We start from the raw sequence: 24,246 nt of genomic DNA, 5'->3' as shown, positions 1-24,246 counted from the left end.
ATTGTGTTTGTATGGCACAGGAATAGAGGGGTGGTGACACTTTCCACTTCTCATCAGTAGTCATTGATAATGCCACTAGCAGTACAGTCATGCTTGTGTGTATGTCAAAGCAAGCCACCATTAGGCACTGTTATGACAGATGTTGACATGTAACATGTTGTCACCTTTATGTAGATCCCCTAAGGTAACACAGAACTTGACAGTGTGCCATAACATGGTTTTGTGATTAGAATGCTTTGCCAGCCATGTGGCCCTTGGATTAACCATAATCGTATTAGGATTGGTCGCAATACCATACCTACAAATCTGACACTGTGAAAGCCCAGCAAAGTTAAGGTCATGTGCTAAACCCTTGGGGTTAACAGCTTGAAACATTTTGTTTGTAGGCAGTTCTTGCAGTGATGATGTGGGTGTCCATGCATGCACAAAAGTTCAACTTTTCAGACATTACTTTCGCCTTGTAATTCTACAATGCCTGCCAAGCAACCAGACAGCAAACTGGATGTTGTGTCACATGATGTGGGAACTGGGTACATAACTGTACAGCATGAAATACCTAGGATATGTGGCAGGTGGATATACTTTTGCCAAAGGTGGGCTCTCCTCTGCAGTAGGCCTCAGAGCCATGTCAAGTAGATATCCACCATTAAGCTATTTAAGGGCAGGATGCATGAATTGCTGTGAAATTGTCACATCACATGGATCACCACTGTTGTGGTGCTTGTTTGAGCAATCTTGGACATCTATATCACTGGACATTGCGCATTATATTGTGACACTGCAGCTGTCCTCCTAATCATATCTGGTCAGTACCTTAGTGAAATACCACCAGCCTTGGAACAGAAGACATAATATATGCAAAAGTCAACTGATTGCTCAGGTTGCTAATCAAGGCATCTACCTGGAAAAGGGTATGTGAAGCCTACCGAGCCTTGCATGACATGGGAAAACTATGTGGATGGAAAAACAGGCCGTGTCCCGCTTCTCATCATGAACTCATAGTAATGTTTTGTTTCTACTGAAACAAAAAGTATTGGAGCATGGTATCCCAAGACAGAGTGGTTATGGTGAGACCAGTATTAGCAGTAGCTAAGCACCAGTAATTCAGGGGACTCCCCTGCTTTCTGCATTCTTCACAAAGTAATTGTGTCCTTTCAGTACACACTGCTTGAGTAGTATCCAAATGCAGAATACCAGTGCAAAGCCTCCCACCTTCCCTTCACAGGGTGTACGTATTACCTTTCCCTCCATTGTTTGTCTATGCTATATACACAGACACCTTGGATGAGTATTTTCTTGGAAAATATGATGGAAGTACCTGCAATACTTAGTTGCACAGAAGACATCTAGCATGCAGTGCCAAACACTATTCCCAGATCTGTCAGTCATCTTATATTTAAAGCCATGAAATGAATTATCATGGAAATGATCAGTAACAATGTCATACACCTACAGGCACTGGACCAAACAGTTTTTTTTGATCAAGGCAGATCATGCCTATCCTAACCGGTGGATCTCATTGAGTGTTAAAATATGCAGTAGATGAGGGGAATATGACTCACTCCACCTACCTTGTCCTGACAAGGCATTTGACAATATTGGGCCATCAGGCATTGCTGAAAAAACTGCATAGGTTATGTACAAAGTAGCATGTAAGCTGGTGGATAGCCATGTGTCTGATAGTCATTACCCAGGAAGACAGCATTGGGTAGTCCACCTCTACAATGAGGCCAGTTACCAGTGGACTTCCCTCGGAAATCATTCATGGAGTAACCCTTGTAGGTATTCCCTTCTATACAGTCATGGCCACTGTCAGTGACTTCTGACTGACTACATTTGCAGATGCTTGCAAATTAGATTACACTAAATCCCACACAGAGCAAGCTGTTAGCCAGGAAGGGCAGAGACACACATTCAATTGTTGTCAAAGCCACTGACAAATAGTAAATGCCAAGGAATAAACAATACTATCCTTTTGGAAGTCATCCACCCCTGAAAAATATAGTATTGTTCACACACTGTACACAGTTGAGCCATTACTCAGGAACTTATGAACACAGAGAGTGATCTAGCCTTTGACTTTCACTGGTCATTGAGATGTGGGGATTCATTCAGTTTTTTTCAACCTACAGAGAAAGGAATGTCATGTAAATCCCAAACTGTCATTATCATACTGTATTTGGAAATCATCATGCCTATCATGGAGTGCAATAGCACCTTTGTTATGTCACTACACAGGCATATCTGACAACTGTAAGACCCACAGTAGTTCCATGGTAGACCAATACAAAGCATAGATAACATGTCCTATGCAGACCGTGCCAAGGATGAGAATGTGTAGTCTGTCTCCTACATGCTTTGAAGGGGAGATGTATGGCTGCCATATATGGAGGGGTCAGATCCCAATGTGTTCTTGCATATCCAAGACAGGGCTAATACATGCATTACCTGTTCTATACACCTACACCTTCACTGTGGTATAAATAGCACATGCTGGAGAGAGAGGTATGTAACCCAGACACTACACCCTATATGTATCAGGTTCCTCATACATGTGAAGCACACTTCCACTGTAAGGCACATCATGTGGAAGTTACACAATGGGATGTGGAACAATACAATCATACATGGTGTAGGACAAATGTCTGTAATGGATGTAGGAAATTTGTAGATGGTTAATCTGCCTTGCCACAGCTTGCAGCTGTGTTAGGTCCCAACACCATGCTGACACTTTTCAAGGGTATCAGACCTTTTCAGAGATTAGGGTTGCATGAGTAGGCTGAATGAAGCCATTGTCCTTGTTAGCCTGTTATACACATATTAACCTATGGAGCCATGCACCTATAGTGCTGTACCTTTCTGAAGACATTTTTCTTCTGTGTTGACATTCCATCCTGTGCTGTGGTGTCTATGGGTTTATTGCTGCTCTGTATCCCTACAAACTCCTGAAACTGAACCATAAACAGGTCCATGACACACCTTTCATTGTGCAAGTATACAGCTCTTATAACATTATACAACATAAGGTACACAAAATTATGCAGCTTACTCATTACAAATGTCAGCATACAGTATCTGTCAGTGACCAGTACAAGTGGCATGTGAAAGGCAACAATGGATTACACAAATTCATAGTGATTTATATAGTCACCCTATGCATCAGACACACAGCTTCATTTCCCTACATTGACGACAAGGATGACAGGGATGTTGCACAGGTATCATCACTTACACAGAGTGTTGTATGGAGGTGCAGGAGGCCTAGGCTGACCCAAAAGGTTGACAGCATGTGTGTGAGTCAGGAAGGGAAGCAGGCAAGATGGACCATGGAAATGTGCCGTGTGTGTCTGTAGGTGACCTGATTGTGAAGGTGGTGCATGAGTGTGTGCATGAACACAGTCAAGTACAGTACTAGGCCTACTTATGTGTATGTTGGACACCTTTGAACCATGCATGGTACAGTGGATAGTTCAGTCTCTGGCCCCAAACAAAAGAACTGGATCTGCCAGGAGTTGCACTGGCACCTCCATGCCCATGTTCAGAAGGCGTGCTAGTAACTGATGGTGACTGCTGTCTGCTGGGACAGTGTCCACCATGGGAATGCCCAGGACCATGAGCCCATGGCCTTCCATGTCTTGCTGTGGACAGCGCCCTCCCCTCAGAAGCACTAGATGTACTGCCACTATGGGAACGTGATTGTGCACTGCCACGTGGACTCTTAGCAGATGTAGTTGCTGACCTACATCCACGAGTCTGACTCTCAACTCCAACCAGACGTTCCAGCACAGACACAGTGTATTCCAAGACAGATAGTCTATAATCTGTGTCGGACTAACATCTTTCCACTGCATCAGTGAACTGATCCATGGTATCAGAAATGTGATGGAGGCAGTCACAGATGTCAGACTGTGCTGCATCTGTAACCCTGAGCATTGATCTGGAGTTCCTTTCAGAATATACCTGTGCCTCCATGATAGCCTGAAACATACGCTGAATGACCCGTGATGAGACACCTGTGACAGGTGGTGGAATGACAGCAGACCTCCTACGAGCACCCCTATAAGTCAACCTGTGTGGAACCTCTCCAGATCTTTGGCTATGGCCAGTATCAACACTCACTGCAACCATAGTTGCAACACTTTCCTGTTCAATGTCCCCACCCTCTGACTATCCAATATCTGTGACCTCTGTGGACTGTATAAGTGTAGGCATATTAACTGTATATGGTTATAATAAGGATGGATGTAAACCTCTGGGACAGATTCAGTCCTTGCAACCCCAACCTGTGTCTCACTTTGGCCACCATCATCATCAGAGTCTGAAGAGACACTGACACCAGGTTGTGAAAGGGACAGAGACCAACCCCCCTGGTCAGCTGTGATAAAAAAGGCAAAAGCAGTATATGAATAACTGCACTATTATGCTCTGCAGTACTATGTTACAGTATATGATAACCTGTATACACTGTTGTCGTTATTACAGACCTGGTTATCCTCCAACCTCATATAGTAGGGCATGTGGACATTATTTTCCAACAAACATTTGCAGTTACTTGTAAATAAATGCTCTTTAAAGAAGAATCTCATTAGCAACAATGAGATACATTTGGCATAACTCTGCACAGTTGACACATATGGCAATCTGTAATGTCCTGACAGTACTGTCACATCTATCAGTGTGGTCACACATACAAGACATAGGTGTGTACAGTCAGAAAATATCTATGCAGTTGGCAGTCGTGCCAACAGTACATCAATCCAGCCAGCAGGTGTGAGATGACACATTAGGGAATACATTGCATGAAATCTACACTTCTAACAAAACCCTGTTGTGCTTATCAAGAGCAGGATCATGGCCTTGTCCAATTCCTGACAGACCTGTGAAAGGTTGAGGGAAAGGTAATGTAAACGGTTACCTATCATTTCATCGAAAGTTCATTTCATCTAAAGTTCATTCCATCGAAAGTTCATTACATTGAAAAGCATTTGCCCCCTTCCCCAATGTTGTGCGACCCTGGAGTTGATATATATAGTTAGGGGGGGTGGGGGGCACAGCCCCCCACATTGGGGATTGTGGGGTTGAAGCCCCCCACCTAAAATGCTTTTCGATGTAATGAACTTTCGATGGAATTAACTTTAGATGAAATTAACTTTCGATGAAATGATATGTAACCAATGTAAACACCACCACATGTTGCACTATAACAGGGTAATGCAGCCATATATCTCACATTTACAGTAGCTACTATGTTAATTTTTATGCTGGTCAAAATCTGAACATGAGATTCAAACTGCTTTTAAAATCCTCCTCCACCCAAAAACAAACACCTGACACCCACATAAAACTATGTACATCCTGACACAATAAATGCTACAGTATTCCAATGCTGATCAAACTAAGCCTACTGGATGCTCCTTAGGCATGAAAACTGTGGCATCCATGACATAAGGTGTGATGGATACCTGGGTACTGTTGTGTGTTCCTAGGTTCCCAGAAATTCCTAAGTGGCTGACAATGGTTGTTCCACTGCAGGCCCTCCACTGGTGACAGCACAATCCCTGACTACATCTGCTGCTCTTCTGTGTGAGGCATTTATCATGTCCATTACACTGTGTCACACCTGCTCATACTTCCTGCTCTGGTGACCTACAGCATTAACATCACAGACCAGGTCAGCCAACAATGCTGCCCACTGTTCCCTGTATTGCCTCCCCCTGAACATCAGGAGTTCATGGTACTACTGGAGACCTTCCAGTATCATATCATTCTCAGCAATTGTAAAAGGGGCATGGCATCTTCTTGAAAGAAAACAAAATGGGAACACATGTCAGGATTACATACATGGGTGCACACTATGTAGAGATACTGCAATAACAGAATGGCTGGTAGTATTCACTGCTTGATTACACATCTCATATTCCACAGTGTGCAAACATACTAAGGGTGTTGATGCAACTAGGATAATAGCAATAGTCAGCTATTCCTGTTTGTGCCCTGACAGAGACTGATACCAGTGTGCTATTACAACCACTATAAAGGGACATTCCCAGGAGACCAGTGTGCCACATTAACAAAAAACATTCCACCCCTGAAGTTCAGTACTTTCTCTGTAGGAGTAACACATCTGGAGATCAATGACATGTCATCATTACTGTTGCAAGAAAGGCTTAATGCTGTAATCCCCATTCCCCATAACTCTATTCACACATATGCATCATGTTGTAAACAAAAGGGTCACATACCTGATGGAGTACAATACTCCTCTGTTGATATGTGAAGATATATGAAGGTTGTGGCAACAAGTTTAGTGTGAAGAAACTGTCATACGCTATGGTTCTCCTAGATATCTGTTTGCCTTTTTAACATGGTTTTCATTACCATGTGATTGGCTGTTAATCAATATGTGCTTCTGAAATGCTAATTGCCACCATAGCTGATTTGCAGTATAATCAGCCAATGACATGCAACCACTGAACAAGATATAAGGCCTCCATATAGATTAGAACCCCTTTCTCATATGTTGCGCTGGAAAGTACTGGGCTAAAGATACTACATCATCACAGAGAGTACATCTTTAGCAGCTACTTTATACATACAGATGTGTGTGCTATAGGCTGTAGCTGAAGCTGATGTTGCAGGTAATAGGCATAGGCAGAGAGGTTGAACACTTTGGCGGACACCAAGCTGTAAGAGTAAGTGTGGGACCTGTGGCAGTCTTGCTGTAGTGGCAGAGCCAGATTGAGGGTACTCATTCCAATGGAAATTAAGGCATGTGTTTCAGGTAAGTTAAGTTAGCCAACAGTATCAGTACCACAATCAAGGGCAAAATGGTTGGTGTGTCCTAGGGAAAGGTGAGGGGGTAGATTAACTATTATGTCATGCAGTTCAACAGATGCCAAGTCATGTGGGCTGCGGTGTCATATTACTGGGCCACAATTTCAGTACCCACTTTGAAATCCTATGGGAATTCAGGCTATTGCATGACCTGACATTCTCTGCACTATCTAGAGCTGTAGAAGGAGTACTTAGGCATTGTCCTAACTGTAGGCCATTGTGTTTTATTACTTAGATGTGGACATCCCATCTGTACTGCTTTGGGTGGATAAATAGGGGATATGACAGACCTACACATAACAGTTTATAATTTTGAGGTCCACATACATGTATTTTCATTGGTAGAGGCAGCTGTAGTTGAACCCAGGCCATCTATACTAAGAAGTATTGCTTTCAATGCATTTTACAGACTGAGCTGCAATGTCACTAAGATAGTATATGTATTGTTACATGTGATAGATATTTCACAGTTATCTGCTGCCACAGGCTTCACTTACATGCATACCTCTCAACTTTACAGATTTTTACAGAATGTCCAAATTTTGTCCACATATTTCCTGCCTGTTTTTCATAATATTGTAGTTTTCTGGCAAATTAGTGTTAAACATTAAAGACTGAAGTCAGAAAATTATGACACACATTTGAGTTTCAGACTTCCATATCCTTCAGTACATTCATGCTAAATCAGTACCTGTTAGCGTATCATCTTTCAGTTTTTAGGGGTCATTCAAGTCATGTCAGGTATTTAGACAGGGATCCCCTTTAGAAGCTCGAAGTTTCAAAACTTCAAACTTCAAATGGCCGAGACCATAAGATCAAAGTTTTGAAACTTTGAACATTTTGAATGGATATTGCTGTACAGCACGGAATGGGAAATATACTGTTTTCCTCACTGTAGTGTGATCTCGGAGATGGCATATTTATTTATTTAGCAGGGGTATGCAGATTGCAGGGGGCCTGCCCCCCCCCCCCTTGTAAAAATATAAAAAAACTGTTGATTTTATATTTTTTATTATATTTTCAAAGTTTCAAAACTTTGATCTTATGGGCTCAGCCATTTGAAGTTTGAAGTTTTGAGACTTTGAGCTTCTGAAGCAGATCCTTGCACAGTTGCATCCTGAAGGGGGCATTATACTCAATGGTCAGTTTAATAAATGCAGAACGCAGTGGCATGATCTCATTCCTGAACCTGGATGACATACCCTTACTAATAAGCTATAAAATAAATAATGACTTTCTTGCAATAGTGGCTACACAGTGATTGAAGTTCAGCTCAATATCTGCATAGGTGATGTGATAGTTGCAGAGATGTCCTGCTTGCAGAATGATACTCCACCCAAATTTCCCTGGGATCGATTAGTGAGCTAGTTTGATAGCCAATGAGTTACACAGACATTTACATTTAGCTGGATTTATAGAGTGGGGTGGTGAGATCTAGATATGCAGTATGCACAGATTTTCCCACATCCATTGCTTAAGTAACCTTCTCAAAGAAGTCAACCAAGTTAAGCATTCAGAATCTGCCCTTGACAAACCAAATTGCCTCAAGTCAAGAGTTTGTAGATTGCTTATATCCTTATTTATTAATTTCATAATGATATTTTCCATACCCTAAGACATGAGGCTGGTCAAACTTCTTGGTCTATAATTATACGAGTCCATTACTGTCTTCCATTTATTCAACACAAACCTTGTCTGGAGACTGACATTGAATAGCCTGTGAGGGGATTTGACAGGTTCTGTTTCAGTCAGGCCAGCAGGCACCCAGGTATGTTATCCAGTCCCATAAAAGCAGTGTTTTTTGCCTTGGACAGTGCTTTGAGGACTTACTCATGGGAAACTTAAGAGGTGGGGTAGATGTCAGTATATGATCTGAGAATGTGGGGGGGGGTTGCCAAGAGGTGGGAAAAGTTAGAACTAAATTTATCCTCTAGCAGATTGCCTGCATCCTCTGGGTCTGAGTACATGGTATAGTTTACTATTAGCTCTGCAGAATGCTTAGCATTGTTTCTGAGGTTTCTAACATAGTGACTAAAGGCTTTGTGGTTGCCTTTTGCAAGGGTGGCTATTTTTACCTTATATTTAGATTTGGTTGATTTGATCAGGGAACAGAGTTGCTAGTTAATATTAGCAAGAACATTATTGGCATCTAGAGAGCTGCATTTATTTTAAAGTGAAAATTGTTATTATTATTATTATTATTATTATTATTATTATTATTATTATTATTAAGCTTGCTTATATTTGGGGTTTAGTTTAAATTTGTCTTTGTATTAACTTTGTACAGGAATAGATGCATCAATGAAGTTATTTACATGTGCACAGAATGTGGTGGTAAACATTCTGTATAACCAGAGGGGTCAGCAGGTTAGAAGGGGATGTTGAATTTTGCCATGTCATCCATCATTCAGTTTTAGTAGATTAGTTTTAGCATAATCTCTGAATGCCGAGTTATTGGAGAATGCTTCTAGCTTCAGTGTTATGGTGAATGTGACTAATTTATGGTCCAGTTTGACTATGGAGGTTGTCACAACTGCTAGAGAACAAAGCTGTTCCATAGTTGTGTGATCCAAGTGGAGGATTTTGTCACCTCTAGTTGCGGTATGTACTAATTGGTTTGCATTCATGAAGTTCACAATTGTCTGGGCATAAATGTTAGGGGATGTATAAGTCTCATGGTTGATTGAGGAGTGGTTGAAGTCCCTTAGGAGAATGACGTATGGCTGAATGCATAGGGACTTTGTACTAGTCAGATAGGAGGTATGGGCTGAGAGGGACATAGAGGCTTATAGTTACCTATGACATGCTAAGGGTTTTTTTAATGGTTAGATGGACATGGAGGACTTCCAGGTCATTATCCTGTCTAATGAGTCTTGAGGTGAAATTTACTCTCATGATTAAACCACACCAACCATGGGTAAATCCAGCATTATCCACACCCAGTCATGGTTTATTCTTAAATAATAAAATGCAAATTAGTTAAAAATAATTGTTGCATATTATTATTTTTAGAGTGGATACTGAAATTTGGTACATATTCATTCTTTTGCTTTATATCTTGGACCACAAGCCCAAATGGTTGCTGGCAAATATATCCCATGTGAATTTACTAGCCAAATGCATTACAGACATTTGGCATTCTGTTGGTGTTGCCAGATGAAGTAACATTCAGTCTGAAAAACTAAGTCATCTGAGATATTTTTCAGAACACACATAGTTGCATAATATTAGTAGGTCAAATAAGTACTTTCACTTCAGAAATGAGTGTGTTATAAAAACAACAAAACTACATCACATGATGGATATCATGTATAATGCCAAACAGAAAACAGCTAAAAAAAGGTGTTAGAAAATTGCAAAGATGGATTCATAAAACTTGTTCAGACTGTTCAATAAAGTACTATGTAAGTGGTTGCATGTAGTTCTTATATTGTGAATTATGTGCTAAACTAGATACAAAAAAGTAAAAGAAAAAGAAAAAAAAATCATAATTATGTTATGAAAGTTGGTTGCTATGATGCTAAAGTACAGGAAAATAAAATGAGTGATTGCAAAGCATAGCAAGAAGATGACTGTTAAGAATAGAAACTGCAAATCAATATTCATTCTAGATATTCAAATAATGGCACTCACAGCTTTCATGCTGCATTAAACTTTAAAATAACTTGGTGATGAAGCATGCACACATTAAGAAACGTAGGGCATATTAAATTATTCTTAAATCATAATTACATAGTCTTATCTCCAAGGCCCATAAAATACGTAGAGGGTATGATCTCCTCACTGCCGTAACAGTGTGCAGCATGCCTCTCAAATACTTAACATTGAGAGGAAAGAGTCCTCGTTTCTGTCCTCTGAAGCAGTCTGCAGTTCTTGAGCTTATGGGACCATCAGTTTTGTAAAGTGAAACAATTTTTCAAATCTGTTAGAAATCATACAGTGGTAAATGTGATGAATGCAAAAAAATAAATAAAAAGAGAGAAAGAGAGGGTGAAGGATTTTTCAACTCACTATAACAATAAACCATGCATAAGTAGCTTAACACATGCATGTACACACACACACACACACACACACACACACACACACACACACACACACACACACACACACACACACACAGACACACGCACACACACACACACACACACACACACACACAGACACACACACACACACACACACACACACACACACACACACGCACACACACACACACACATACACACACCACAAGGGGTATGCATGTATATCCACATTACATATTAATTTTATTTTATTTTACTCCTTGTCCTGTAGTGGCAAATTGGTGTAAGCAAAGGTTAACACTAGTGTTTTTTTTTACCCAGCAGTAATACGCCTTGCTGCAGAAGTGAGCTTTATTCATCAATTATCTTATTTTTCATATTGTAATGGGGATGACATAGTGGCAAGACAATTTAGGGTGGTTGCCTCAGAAAGCTTGCTTCCACAGTTTGCTTCCCAGGTGCAGCAAATTGTGTATATTTTGCATGTCCTCTATGTCCCAGTGGAATTTTGCCAGGCACTCTATTTTCCTACTAGAACCAAAACACATACTGTAGGTGAACTGTAAGTCATCTAAATTACTTGTAGCTACGTGCTTCTATATGAGTGCATGCATCCAGCGAAAGGCTAGCAGGGTATTAAGGATTAGTTCTTATTGCCTTGCACTCACAAAGTGATAATGCAGTTAGCAGGACTTTGCTGACAAGTCTGTTGATACCTTGTTAGTTGTAGATGCAACATTATCTGCTAAAATCACTGCATAATATAGAACAGTTGCATGCTGCGAGTAATGATAAAATAAATTTACAGTTTATGAATTGTTTCTTATATTAACAGCTGATGAAACATTTCAGTAAATGTACAGTACAGATTTAGGAATGGATGGACAATTAGTGGTTAGTAGTGCTAGTAACATAGTGACATATGAACTGATTGTGGGCTATTTTTTTATTGTATGCAGTATAGCAGTTTTATATTAAGATATAGCCCAGGATTTAATAAAATCCATGCAGGCACATTGTAGAGCCTACACAGAATATATCCGAGTGCATGGTCAATGAGTACAATGCCCCATTCGGAATGTATCTTACCCAACACCTGCAGCAATTGGAAAGACCCCAAAAGTTCCTCACCAAAAGGATAAAGGGGCTCAAAAATATGCCATATGCTGCCCAACTGAAGAAACTCCAGCTCTATTCAGTCGCATACCGTCTGCTCAGAGGTGACCTGTGCCTGACATACAAGGTCATGTCCAACCCGGAATTAATGGACATGCTCCACCTCAAAAAATCCAAATCCACCAGAGCCACAAGAGCAAGAGACTTAAACCTCAACACAGATATAAATAGGACGTGCTGGAGGGACAGATTCATCACCCAGAGACTCCCTGTGCTGTTGAACAGAATCCCGGTCCATGTGAGACAGAGCACCTCGCTGGCTCTGTTCAAGAGGAATCTTGACCAGTGGATGGGAGATCGTAGGTTTACCCTGGGGATCATTACTGTATCACTGCTGGACAGAGGTACGGCAAACTAATGGGTATAGTATCCTTCAACCTAAGGGGTGGTGAAAGCCACACAACTCTGGCTAGGCTTATAAATGCCCTAGGGCAGATAGCCCAGTATGAACCTATGAACTTATGAACCTATAAGCAGTGCGACATGCATATTAATGATGGTGTGTTGCTGAGGGAGGGCATAGGAACAGGGATATTGAGTCAGTGTAGGGAGAAGTGCAGAGGCTGTGAATGCCTGGTCAGATGTTAGTACAGGGTGAGGCTCCCTGTAATGCTTCCTGCTACTGTTGAAATGCTATAAAATGTTTTGAATGTGTAATATTTTTTTATGAATTTTTTTTCCTCTCTGAATGTTTGTGCTGCACGGAGTGCACCAGTGCCAAGCAATGCTCACATATAGACAGCTGACACCTGCTGCACATCTAAAAATAGAAACTGGATGTTATCAATTATCATAATTACATATATTTTTTTAAACTGCTGTTTGTACAGTCAAGCAGTGCTCATACATACATAGCCAACAGCTGCCAAACATCTAAAAAATAGAAACCGGATGTAATTATTTATTTCTGGGTCTATTTAAGTGTGTTTGTGTGGTGTGATGCTATGCACAGCAGCATTAATGGGTAGCCCAGTAGTATATGTGAAGGTATACTAGTTTTCATAATATCCAAGTAGGAAAATAGGTAGAGTTACAGCCTAATGCTTAGTACTTCCTGGGTTCGAGTCTGCAGCAGTCATAGTTTCATAGTTTCATAGTTTAGTACTAGGCTATCTGCCCTGGGGCATTTGCAAGCCTAGCCCTAGAGATGTGGCTTTCACCACCCCATGTAGTGGTACTAAGGTGTATAGAATAAATTTAGAATACTATGCCTTTGTCTAGTAGTGATACATTGAAGACCCCCTTACTTATTAAAATTAGTTTACTGTGCCTCTGTCAAGTAGCGACACAGGGGTGACCCCTGGGGTAAACCTACGATCTCCCATCCACTTGTCAAGATTTCTCTTGAGGAGAGTCAGTGAGGGGCTCTGCCTAACATGGACTGGGATTTTGTTCCAGAGTATGGGAAGCCTCTGAGTTATGAATCTGTCCCTCCAGCATGTTCTATTCATGTTTGTACTGAGGTTTAAATCTTTGGCTCTCATGGTTCTTATGGATTTGGATTTTTTGAGGTGGAGCATGTCCATCAATTCCTGGTTGGACATGGCCTTGTACGTCAGGCACAGATCACCTCTGAGCAGGTGGTATGCTACTGAATAGAGCTGGAGTTTCTTTAGCCTGGCAGCATATGACATATGTTGGAGACCCTTGATCCTCTTGGTGAGGTACTTCTGGGGTCTCTCCAGCTGTTGTAAGTGCCGGGTGAGGTACATACCAAATGGGGCATTGTACTCAATCATGGGCCTGATGAGGGAGGAGTACAAGGGCACGATGACCTCCTTTGATCTGGATGTGAACCCCTTCATGATAAGGTGGGCAAGGTAGAAAGTCTTTCTAACCACTTTGGCAATGTGGTTGTCAAATGAGAGGTCACTATCAACTTGGGTCCCCAGGTCTCTGATTACTTTTTCGGTACTCAGTGGGTTACTGTCTATGTGATAATTTGTGGGTACTTTGTTTTTCCCAAAGGGGATGACTATACATTTCTTGGCATTCAGTTTAAGGCCATGATTCCGGTACCAGTTGTCCATTTCGGTGAGGCCTTTCTGTAGGATGTATGTGTCAGCTGGTGTATCGACTATAGCGCCTAGTTTGCAGTTATCTGCAAACTTTGTCAGCCACAACCCTCCCATGTTTGCTTTTACATCTGAGAAGTAAATGCCAAACAAGAGGGGTCCCAGGACAGAGCCCTGTGGGACACCACTTGTGACTGGCTTTGAGTCTGACATGGCTCCCACAATCTTGACTTTATGGGTTCTGTTCTTTAGCCAGTTTGCAACCCATCTTGTGACATATGGATTTACATTTAAGCTGTTTAGCTTATCTATGATCCCCGAGTGGGGTATTGTGTCGAAGGCTTTAGCCAAGTCCAGGTAGGCTGTATGGACTGCCTTGCCCTCATCAATGGCTCTAGTGACTGTTTCAAAAAAATCAACCAGGTTCAAAAGGCAGGATCTGCCCTTAACAAAGCCAAACTGGGTGGGATCAAGTGTCTGTAGGTCCACAATGTCGTTGTTTATGAGTTCCATAATAATTCTTTCCATAGCTTTGCAAACCAGACTGGTCAAGCTTATGGGACAGTAGTTCCCAGGGTCTGTAGTGGAGCCTCCCTTGTGGAATGGGACCACTGTTGCTGTACACCAGTGTTCAGGTACATATCCTGTAGTAAGGCTAAGGTTAAATAACATTTTTATATATGGGTTTAGCTCCTCTTGGAGTTCACATATCACGCAGCCGGGGATACCATCAGGTCCCATAGATGCTGTGTTTTTTGCTTTGCTGAGGGCGGTTCTCACCTGGACATCAGAGATGACAGGGAGGTTACATTCAACTGGGATGAGTATTTCTTCTTTTGGAGGTGAGGGAGGGGAGAAATTTGCACTGAACCTGTCTGCCAGAATGTTGGCAGCATCTGTGGGTTCAGTAAAGTTTTTGTCGTTGTGTACTAACTCTGAGCATATCTGAGGGTTTCCACCCAGGTTTCTAACATAACTGAAGAATGCCTTGTGGTTATCTTTAGTGTCCTTGGCGATTTTTCTCTCAAAGTTGGCCTTGGATGTTTTTATGAGAGAACGTAGCTTTCTACTAGTGCTGATCAGAGATGCCTTCCCTTTATGGGATTTTGCTCTGTCTTGCAGTAGCTTCCTTCTTTTGTTATACAATTTGTTTATGACTGGGGTCCACCAGACAGGACGCTTTCCTTTGGTGGAGAGGGTCTTGGTTTTATTTGGGATTGCACGATCCATGCATTCCATAAGATGGCTGTAATTTAATTTAGTATGTATGTTTAATTTTAAAAACAAATTTGTGAAATATGACACTGCTGTGTTGTGCTGAGCACTGCTTAAACATAATGGCTACTACTGTTTGTGCAGTTCTAAGCTTAGCTCAAACCTCAGCTGTGCGGCTTTTCACACTGCTTAGCTCTGCTTAGCTGGTTTGCATGCTGCTATGCAATGTGGCACTTTTTTGAATGTTTCTCAATGATGTGTAAAGGTGGGAAAACAGCCTATATAAGGTGCAACAGGTGGGAATTCTGTACCATTCTGTGGAGTCTGGTTATCTGTGGATATGCCAGGCAGTGTTGGAGAGACTGCAAGCTTTTGGGTGCAGAGATACAGTATTCGGGAGTCCAGGGTCTTTGTTGGGCTCCTGATAAATAATTATAAACCCAGGCTGATGCATGGCAGTTTCCAGGATTCAGAATGAAAGGCAGAGGGCTGAGACCTGTTGGTCAGGGAACTTACCAGTGGTACTGGTATCCCCCACACTGGTGAGCAATGTCATCACCATTATGACGACCTGAAGAGGAGAGAGAGGGGAACCTTGAACACCTGAGTCCAAGAGGCATGAGCTGGGAATGCCCCACAAATATCTAAGTATGTTTTCTACTGTTTTATCAAAGTGCAAGCTGAATGTCTGCAAAACCGGTATGCATAATGGTGTGCTTCTTTTTCAACAGCTGCAGGTGAGAGGTCTTGCATTGTCGAGTCCCATGCTGGGCGCCTGGTCAGGTTGTTCTGTGAGTGTGGTAAGTATGAATTTATTATGTTAACTGTAGTGCAATAAGCAAGAAAGAGTAAAGCATTTACTGCAATAAAGTATACACAATAAACACTGTAGTTCATAGGTTCATAGGTAGGTACTAGGCTAACGGCCCTAGGGCCCATAGAAGCCTAGCCATAACGATTCCCTGACTATTGTTTCCCACAAATATTTACTTTCTTGGACCTCTGTCTAGCAGGGCTACTGATGTGATCCCCAGGATGAATTTCCTATCTCCCATCCAGTTATCAAGGTTCCTCTTGAAGAGGGCCATTGAGACGCTCTGCCTGACATGTATGGGCAGCCTATTCCAGAGTATGGGTTAGGAGCCTATCCCTCCAGCATGTTCTATTTATCGTGATGACATGGTTAAGATCCCTGGAACATGTGACACGGAGGGATTGGGATTTCTTTAAGTATGAATAATCCAAAAACCACACATGTAGGACTAGGTTCATGGACCAAACCAAAGATATCAAGAAAGCTAAAAAGGGTCCAGCACCAAATAGGAGTGAAAGGCTACATTTATTGATGTAGATAAAATAAAAAAACAAATAGGCATACCGGTTTTGGCAGAACAAAATGCCTTCCTCAGTGCATTAAGATCCAGCAGCTCTACACACATTTATATAATCAAATTAATTAACCCCTTTACATTCCAATTGGCCCATCCCAAAAATTAAATTATGTTCATTTAAACCAGGCTTAAACAAAGCTCCAAGCTTGACAATCCATCCTGATTCCTTTCTGTTTAAAATGGAATGCCAGCCTGCTTTGTTAGCTCTATGTCCCTGGATTTTGTCTATAATTGTAAAACTGAATTTGGCAGTGGCATGGGTCAGTGTATGTTTATACAATGCATTATTAATTCATTTGCTTCTGATATCACTAAGATGTTCACTTATTTTATGTTTTACAGGTCGTGATGTTTGCCCTACGTAAAACGTAGAGCAAAAACAAGTGGCAAGGTAAATGACCCTTATGACTAACTTATCCCCAAACAAGGTGGTCTGTTCTGTCGGCATAGGGTGTGAATGTTTATAATGAGTGAAGTGTGAATTTATCGTACAGCCTCATCTATAGGAAAAAAGGCATCTTGAAGGTAATATCTCGGCTAATTGTTCATTCGCTAATAGGATGTCCAGACCACCTTGTTTGTGGATAAGTTAGTGGGGAGTTATCCCTGTGGACACTGCAGTTTTTGTATTTACATAAACAAAACTACTGAATTCACAAGCAGCAACACCTCAAAGATTTTTGACATTAGGTGTTTTGCCAATTGCAGCAGTGACTGGGTCATTTATCTGGCCACTTGTTTTTGCTCTGTGTTTTATGTAGGGCAAACATCATGACCTGTAAAACATAGAATAAGCGAACATCTTAGTGATATCAGGACCAAACAAATTCATAATGCATTATATAAACATACACTGACCCATGCCAATGCCAAATTCAGTTTTACAATTATAGACAAAATCCAGGGACATAGAGCTAACAAAGCAGGCTGGCATTCCATTTTAAACAGAAAGGAATCAGGATGGATTGTCAAACTTGGAGCTTTGTTGAAACCTGTTTTAAATGAACATAATTGAATTTTTGGGATGGACCAATTGAAATGTAACAGGGTTAATTAATTGATTATATAAATGTGTGTAGAGCTGATGGATCTTAATGCACTGAGAAAGGCATTTTGTTCTGCCGAAACCTGTATGCCTATTTGTTTTTTATTTTATCTACATCAATAAATGTAGCCTTTCACTCCTATTTGGTACTGGACCCTTTTTTGCTTTCCTGATTTCCTTAAGTGTACATTTCCAACAACTCTGGGTTTGACATGGCCTTGTATGTTAGGCAGACATCACCTTTGAATAGGTGATATGCGAGTATAGCTGGAGTTTCTTTAGACGGTCAGCATAAGGCATCTGCTTTAGGCCTGTGATTCTTTTCATGAGGTATTTCTGCGGCCTTTCTAGTTCTTGCAGATGTCTTGTGAGGTACATATGAAATGGGGCACTGTATTCTTTAATGAGTCTAATGAGGGACGAGTACAGAGGGACAATGACCTCCTTTTTTCTGGATGAAAAGCCCTTAGTGATGACGTGTGCCATGGAGAAGGATTTTCTATCTGTTGTGGCTATGTGGTTATCAAAGGTGAGACCACTGTCCACCTGTGTCCCTAGGTCTCTTATCACACTTTCGGTGTTTAGTGTACTGCCACCTATGTGGTAGTTCACAGGTATGTGTTTTTTTCCCAGAGGGGACAACTATACATTTTTTGGCATTTAGCTTGAGCCCATGGCTCTGGCACCAGGCATCTGTTTCAGTAAGACCCCCCCTTTGTAGTATATCCACATCATCTGGGGATTCAATAATGGTTCCCAGCTTGCAGTCATCTTTGTAAGCCAGAGTCCCTTAGTGTTGGCCTGTACTACAGAGAAGTAGATGCCAAACAAGAGTGGTTCCAGGACAGAACCCTGCGGTACACCACTTGTCACTTGTCTGGAGATGGATTTGGAGTCAGCTACTTTTACAGTGTGTGTTCTGTCAGTAAACCAGTTTGCAACCTATCGAGTGAGGTAGAGATTAATTCCCAGCTTAGTAAGTTTATCTATGATTCCAGAGTGGGAGATAGTGTCGAAAGCCTTGGTGAGGTCCAAGTAGACTGTGTGAACCACCTTACCCTTGCCCATGGCTCTGGAGACGTATTCAAAGAATTCAATCAGGTTCAGGAGGCAAGATTGGCCCTTCACATACCCAAACTGGGTGGGGTCCAGTGTTAGAAGGTTGCCATTGTCTTTGTTTATAAGTTCCATGATAAAACGTTCCATGGCCTTGCAGACCAGGCTCATCAGACTGATGGGACGGTAGTTCCTGGGGTCTAAAGTGGATCCCCCCTTGTGTAGTGGGATGACTGTAGCTTTGAGCCACTCTGTGGGCATGAATCCTGAGATGAGGCTATGATTAAACATGACACATAGGTGAGGTGCCAGTTCATTTTGTAGTTCATGCAGTACACAGCCCGTGATGTCGTCTGATCCCATGGATGCTGTATTCTTGGCTTTGGAGAGTGTAGTTTTTACCTGAGTGGCTATGATTACTGGAATTTGGCATTCTTTTGGTATTGAAATGGGCCCTTTAGAGGGTGAGAGGGTGGTGAAGTTGGCACTGAATCTATCTTCCAGGATATTGGCAATATCCTTGGGGTCAGTATATCTAGTTCCATTCTGCTGTAGCTCAGAGATGATCTGAGTATTGCCATTTAGATTCTTGGCATAGTTATAGAATGCCTTGTGGTTGTCTTTGGAATCTTTGGCAATTTTGTTTTCATAACTAGCTATGGAAAATTTTATGAGGGATCTCAGCTTTCTACTAAGGCTGGTGAGGGAGATTTTTGAATCCTGGGTTCTTTATCTTTTCTGCAAGTTTCTTACTTTTGTTGTACAGCTTGTTTATGGCAGGGCACCACCATACTGGCTTCCTTTTTTTAGAGGACAGCATCTTGGTTCTATTTGGGATGGCTCGGTCCATGCATGAGTGAATGTGCTTGTACAGAACCTTAGTGCAGGATTCAGCAGTTGAACTTCCAGGTCCCATCTGCATGGGTGTCATGACATTTGTTACTTCTGACTTGAAAAGCATGAAGTTGGCTTTGGAGAAGTTTTTTACGGAAGTTTCCTTAAAGGGAGGTGGAGGTGGGATGTGGATGTCAAGGATGATTAACTTATGTCTGATTTGACCAACAAGGGGGTGACCACTGGTGTGGAGCATTGATCTCCCATGTTGATAATGACCAGGTCTAGAATATTGGTACCTCTGCTGGGACTATGAATTAGTTGCTCTAGGGCATTGGAATTTATGAATTCCCAGAACCGTTGAGCAAGGTATTGTACAGGAGTAGTTTTCCCAGTTAATAGCAGGGTAGTTGAAATAACTCAGTATTAGGGTGTTTGGTTGTATCTTAATATTTTCCAGTATGTTTAGAAAGGTGTATTGAGAACCTTGGGGCATGGTGGGGATCTGTAGCAAGCTACAATTTGTATTGCAGTCTTACCTAGTGTTAGTTGCACCTGGAGAATTTCAGATGCATTGTGTTGGGCAACCAGCCTGGAGGTGTGAATATCCTTGTTGAATGTGGACACCCCTCCACCTTTAGTGATCAGTCCTAGTTTTGTGGCCGAAAAGTGTAGTATGAGTTGTAGCCTGGTATTGCAGGGGTGCTCTCTGGAGCTTTGAACCAGGTCTCAGTACCTGCACAGATATCAATGTTCTCCATTTTTAGGAGAGCCTTTTAACATTGAGTAGCATTACCTTCAGATTTTGCTTGCTTGTACCTGTTATGGTGGTAGTTTTGTCCTTTGAATCTTGCCTAAAAAAGGCACTATAGGGGTGGCAAGATCCTTAGCCAGTAACCTGAATCGCAGGGGTGACAGGTGCAAACCATCTCTTGCAAAGCATCGTGGTTTGTTGATCATGTCATCCCAGGCAGAAAGATACTGGATCCCCTTTGAATGACATCAGAAGCTTAGCCAATTACTAAAGTCAATCATTTTGTCCTTATACTGTGGTATCATTCTGGGAAATGGCAGGATGCTACTCTGTGCTAGGGTCATACCTGACTGGGCTACAGGATCTGAGAGCTCTTCCATGTCTCTTTTCATGTAGTCCAGGGAGGTGTGTCTCAAGTAATTCACTCCAGCATGAACAATGACAGAATCATATTTGTACCTGTTGTGGAGTGACTTGAGTACACACATTATGTGCCAGATCCTGGCACCCGACAGGCAACTAACTGTAATTTTCTCCTTGTTAGGTTGGTGAGTGGGACATCAGTGTGCCTGACTATAGAGTCACCTATGACTAAAGCGTTGAGTAAGTTGTCTTGCCTTAGGGGCTGCTGTTGGGTGGCACACTGGTGTTGTGAGCTATGTGATGGTTTGGCTGTGTTTGGGGGTGGTGTTTGTTTGCGTTTCAGCTTCACAGGTCCTTGTTGCTTGGTCAGGTTAATGTTAAAAGCCTCCGCATATGTGAGTTTTGTGTTGCTATGTGTGGGTTTTGATGGTATAGGTTTGGAAGGACTATGTGTTGTTTGAGGCTTTGTGTGGTTGTTAAGCTTCTCCTCTTGTCTGTCTAGCACAATCTTGGCTGGAGAGAGCTTTGCTTCCAGTTTGGCTATGTAAGTGCATCTCTCGCAGGTTGTAGTGTTTGGTGGTAGGAGGAGAGGGTTGTCTGTGTACATGAGGCAATTGCTACATTGCCCCAGTATGCCCTGATTCACCAGGTGGACAGGAGAAATCACCAGAAGCTGACCCTTGGACATGCCTGGTTTGGTGCATTCTTTATGTAGTACAAGAACTGTTTTCCCTTACTTTTTGGCAAGGTACTTGCAGTTGTAGGCTGTCTAGTGCCTACGGCTATTTTCTCCTTATTACCAAGGAGAGGTGAGTGCTTGTAACAAATTAAGACTTCCTAGTGCTGTTTAGCAAGTTTTAGAGCAAGTGCAAGTCACAGGTATATGGATTTTAGTGCTACTGCTGATAAACTAGCTAGTTCTATAAATGGGCTAGTGCAATAAATGGACAAGTAGAGCTGTAGTGCAATAAATGAATGATAACAACTGTATTGCAATAAACAATACCAATAACAGTAAGCAAAATAATGTACAGCAAGATTCTGCTGTCATAACCATCGCAATAGAGCTGTATGAATTGCTTGTCTATGGTAAGGTTGCTGCAGTCATGTGCAACACTGTCTACAGGCCATTATCAGTCACATAATGCTCTATGTTCCTCCTACTCCAGGTAACAAAGGTATACAGGTAAGGTAGCCCACTCTGTGAGCAGATATTGTGTGCGAACTTCACAGACATTTATCAGCAATACCATTAAAGTGTTAAGCAGCATTGCTGATTCCTAAATAAATCTGTTTAAATAAATGTAATATGGCTGTATTCCATGTATGTGTGTTCTACTGCCACTTCAGTCACGTATAACACTGCAATAGTTCTAGAATGCAAAATGAATGTCCTGTAACATGTATTGCTGAACTCATAGTATGGTCCAAGGTTGTCTTCAGGCCAATTTCAGTCACATAATGCTCTCATTTTCTCCCACTCCTGAAACAAAAGGTGTAAGGTTAAGGCAGCCCATGATATGCGCAGATATGATTGTGTTTACATTTCACAGACACTTATCAGCAATACCAATAAAGTGTTAAACAGCATTTCTGATACCTAAATAAATCTGTCTGAATATTTCCAGTACAGCTGTATTCCTTGCATGTGTGTACTAAGTTTCTGCAGTCAATTGTTACATTTTTTGCAGATGTCCCCTGCAGTCACAGCTATTGGGTTCTATTCCCATGTCTGCCAACTAAGGCATGATGGTTTCTTTATGTATGCACAGTGCACAAACATGCCTCTTAAGTGTCATGATTTCACATAGTGTAAGTAAAACTGCCTAATACGTCTGTCACAGGATTACCAGAAAACTGATTACCTGGAATGCAATGTATTATGAAATCCACTTAGAGAACACCTTGGTAGTTATATAAGTCCACATCATGTAAAAGTGTTCTGTGCAGTTGTGTGCCTGCATTTGTCAGTTCTTGCCCCATACTGACCCATGTTAACAGCCTGAGAGGTATGTACGTGCTACATCAGCTATAGGAGAATTGTAGTCGTGTGATAATTGCTCATAATCTCGAAAGTACCTGACCTCGAAGTGCTTTTCCTGAGATTGCAGTACAGTGAAGAATGGAATATTTGCCCTTTCCTCACTGTAGTGCGATCTCAGAGTTGGAATATATATTTAGCAGGGGGTGTGGAGGGTGCAGCCCCACACAATAGTAAGTTCAAGGTCTGGTACTTTTGAGATTGTGAGCATTCGTGGCTTTTCCTAGTCGCTCAATCGATATAGACCCTTGTAGTCGCTGTACTCAAAACTGACACTACACGCGTGTAGAGTATTTATTGTCAGTGTTTTCCGAGATATAGTCTGCATTGTCAGTAATGTAATGTTTCTCTCTCTCTCCCCACCCCATATCTACATTTATTTATTATTATGTATTTTTATGATTTAATATTAGCATATTATGTTAAACTAACTATATTTTGGTAAAATGTGATTTATTATTGTTATGTTTTATTATGACTCAAAATTAACATATTTTGTTAAACTAACTGTTTTATTGCCCTTATGGTATAATTCTTACTGGCATGCTGTTAACATACTGACTGGTATGTTACTTAATGTTGTATTACACATAATAAACATTAATATGTATTTGGATTAAAAAATGTGATGTTCCATTCTGTTAATACTAACAATGGTTTGATTATCACTAACCTTAACTTATTGCTATACCTCATTTGCCACAGCACATCAACGTAGGCTGGTTTTGGCTGATCCACCTACCGTGCCTCCTCTGGCCATGGCACCCGGTCCCAGCACGTCTGGAACCTAGACCAGTGGTGCCCCCTCTGCTGCCCCTTCACTACCTGTAGTGTTGGGAAGTACTGCCCCAGGGGATGGGGCCAGGCCTTCCTCTGGGAGTGGTGATAGAGGGGGAGTTGTCACCTGGGCCGAGCTGCCCGTTTTGGTGCTTGGTTTTGACTGCCACCTGCACTGCATTGAGGACATGCTGGCCAGCCTGGTGAGGCAGCCTTGCCCCAGTGCCCAGCCTCCACTACTGCCACCCCCTGAGGCAGTGACAGAGCAGTGCTGACAGTTCCATGGGTAGGAATGTGTGTCATGCTGCTGCCTAGTGGAGGCACATGGGATTTATATTCCGCAGCACCCTCCTTATCCAAGGTGTTCACTCCCCTCATGTGTCACACACCACCCCTGTCTGCTGTCTTGTTTGAATTGCCTGTCTGTAAATGCATCCTCACCTACCCAACTCACCTCCCCTGTTACATACCTATGTCCCTTCCCCAACATTCCACTCTAACCTTAAAAATAAAAAAGGGCACATGTCCAAAAAAATATCATCCCTTACATAGCTCTCCATTTTACACACATGTCCACTGGACACATGTAATTTGGTCCAGTTGGCTTGACAATGCAATTATGTTGTCCTCACCCCCTCTCTGGAAGTGAGAGTTCAAAGTCATGTACAAATTCTGTCAAAAAGAACAGCTGTTGCTGTACAAGAAATGGATAGCTAT

This window comes from Protopterus annectens, chromosome 3.part0, assembly GCF_019279795.1.
Source record: "Protopterus annectens isolate FY-2018-M chromosome 3.part0, PAN1.0, whole genome shotgun sequence".
Taxonomy (NCBI): domain Eukaryota; kingdom Metazoa; phylum Chordata; order Ceratodontiformes; family Protopteridae; genus Protopterus; species Protopterus annectens.
Note: the sequence above shows the minus strand (reverse complement) of the source record.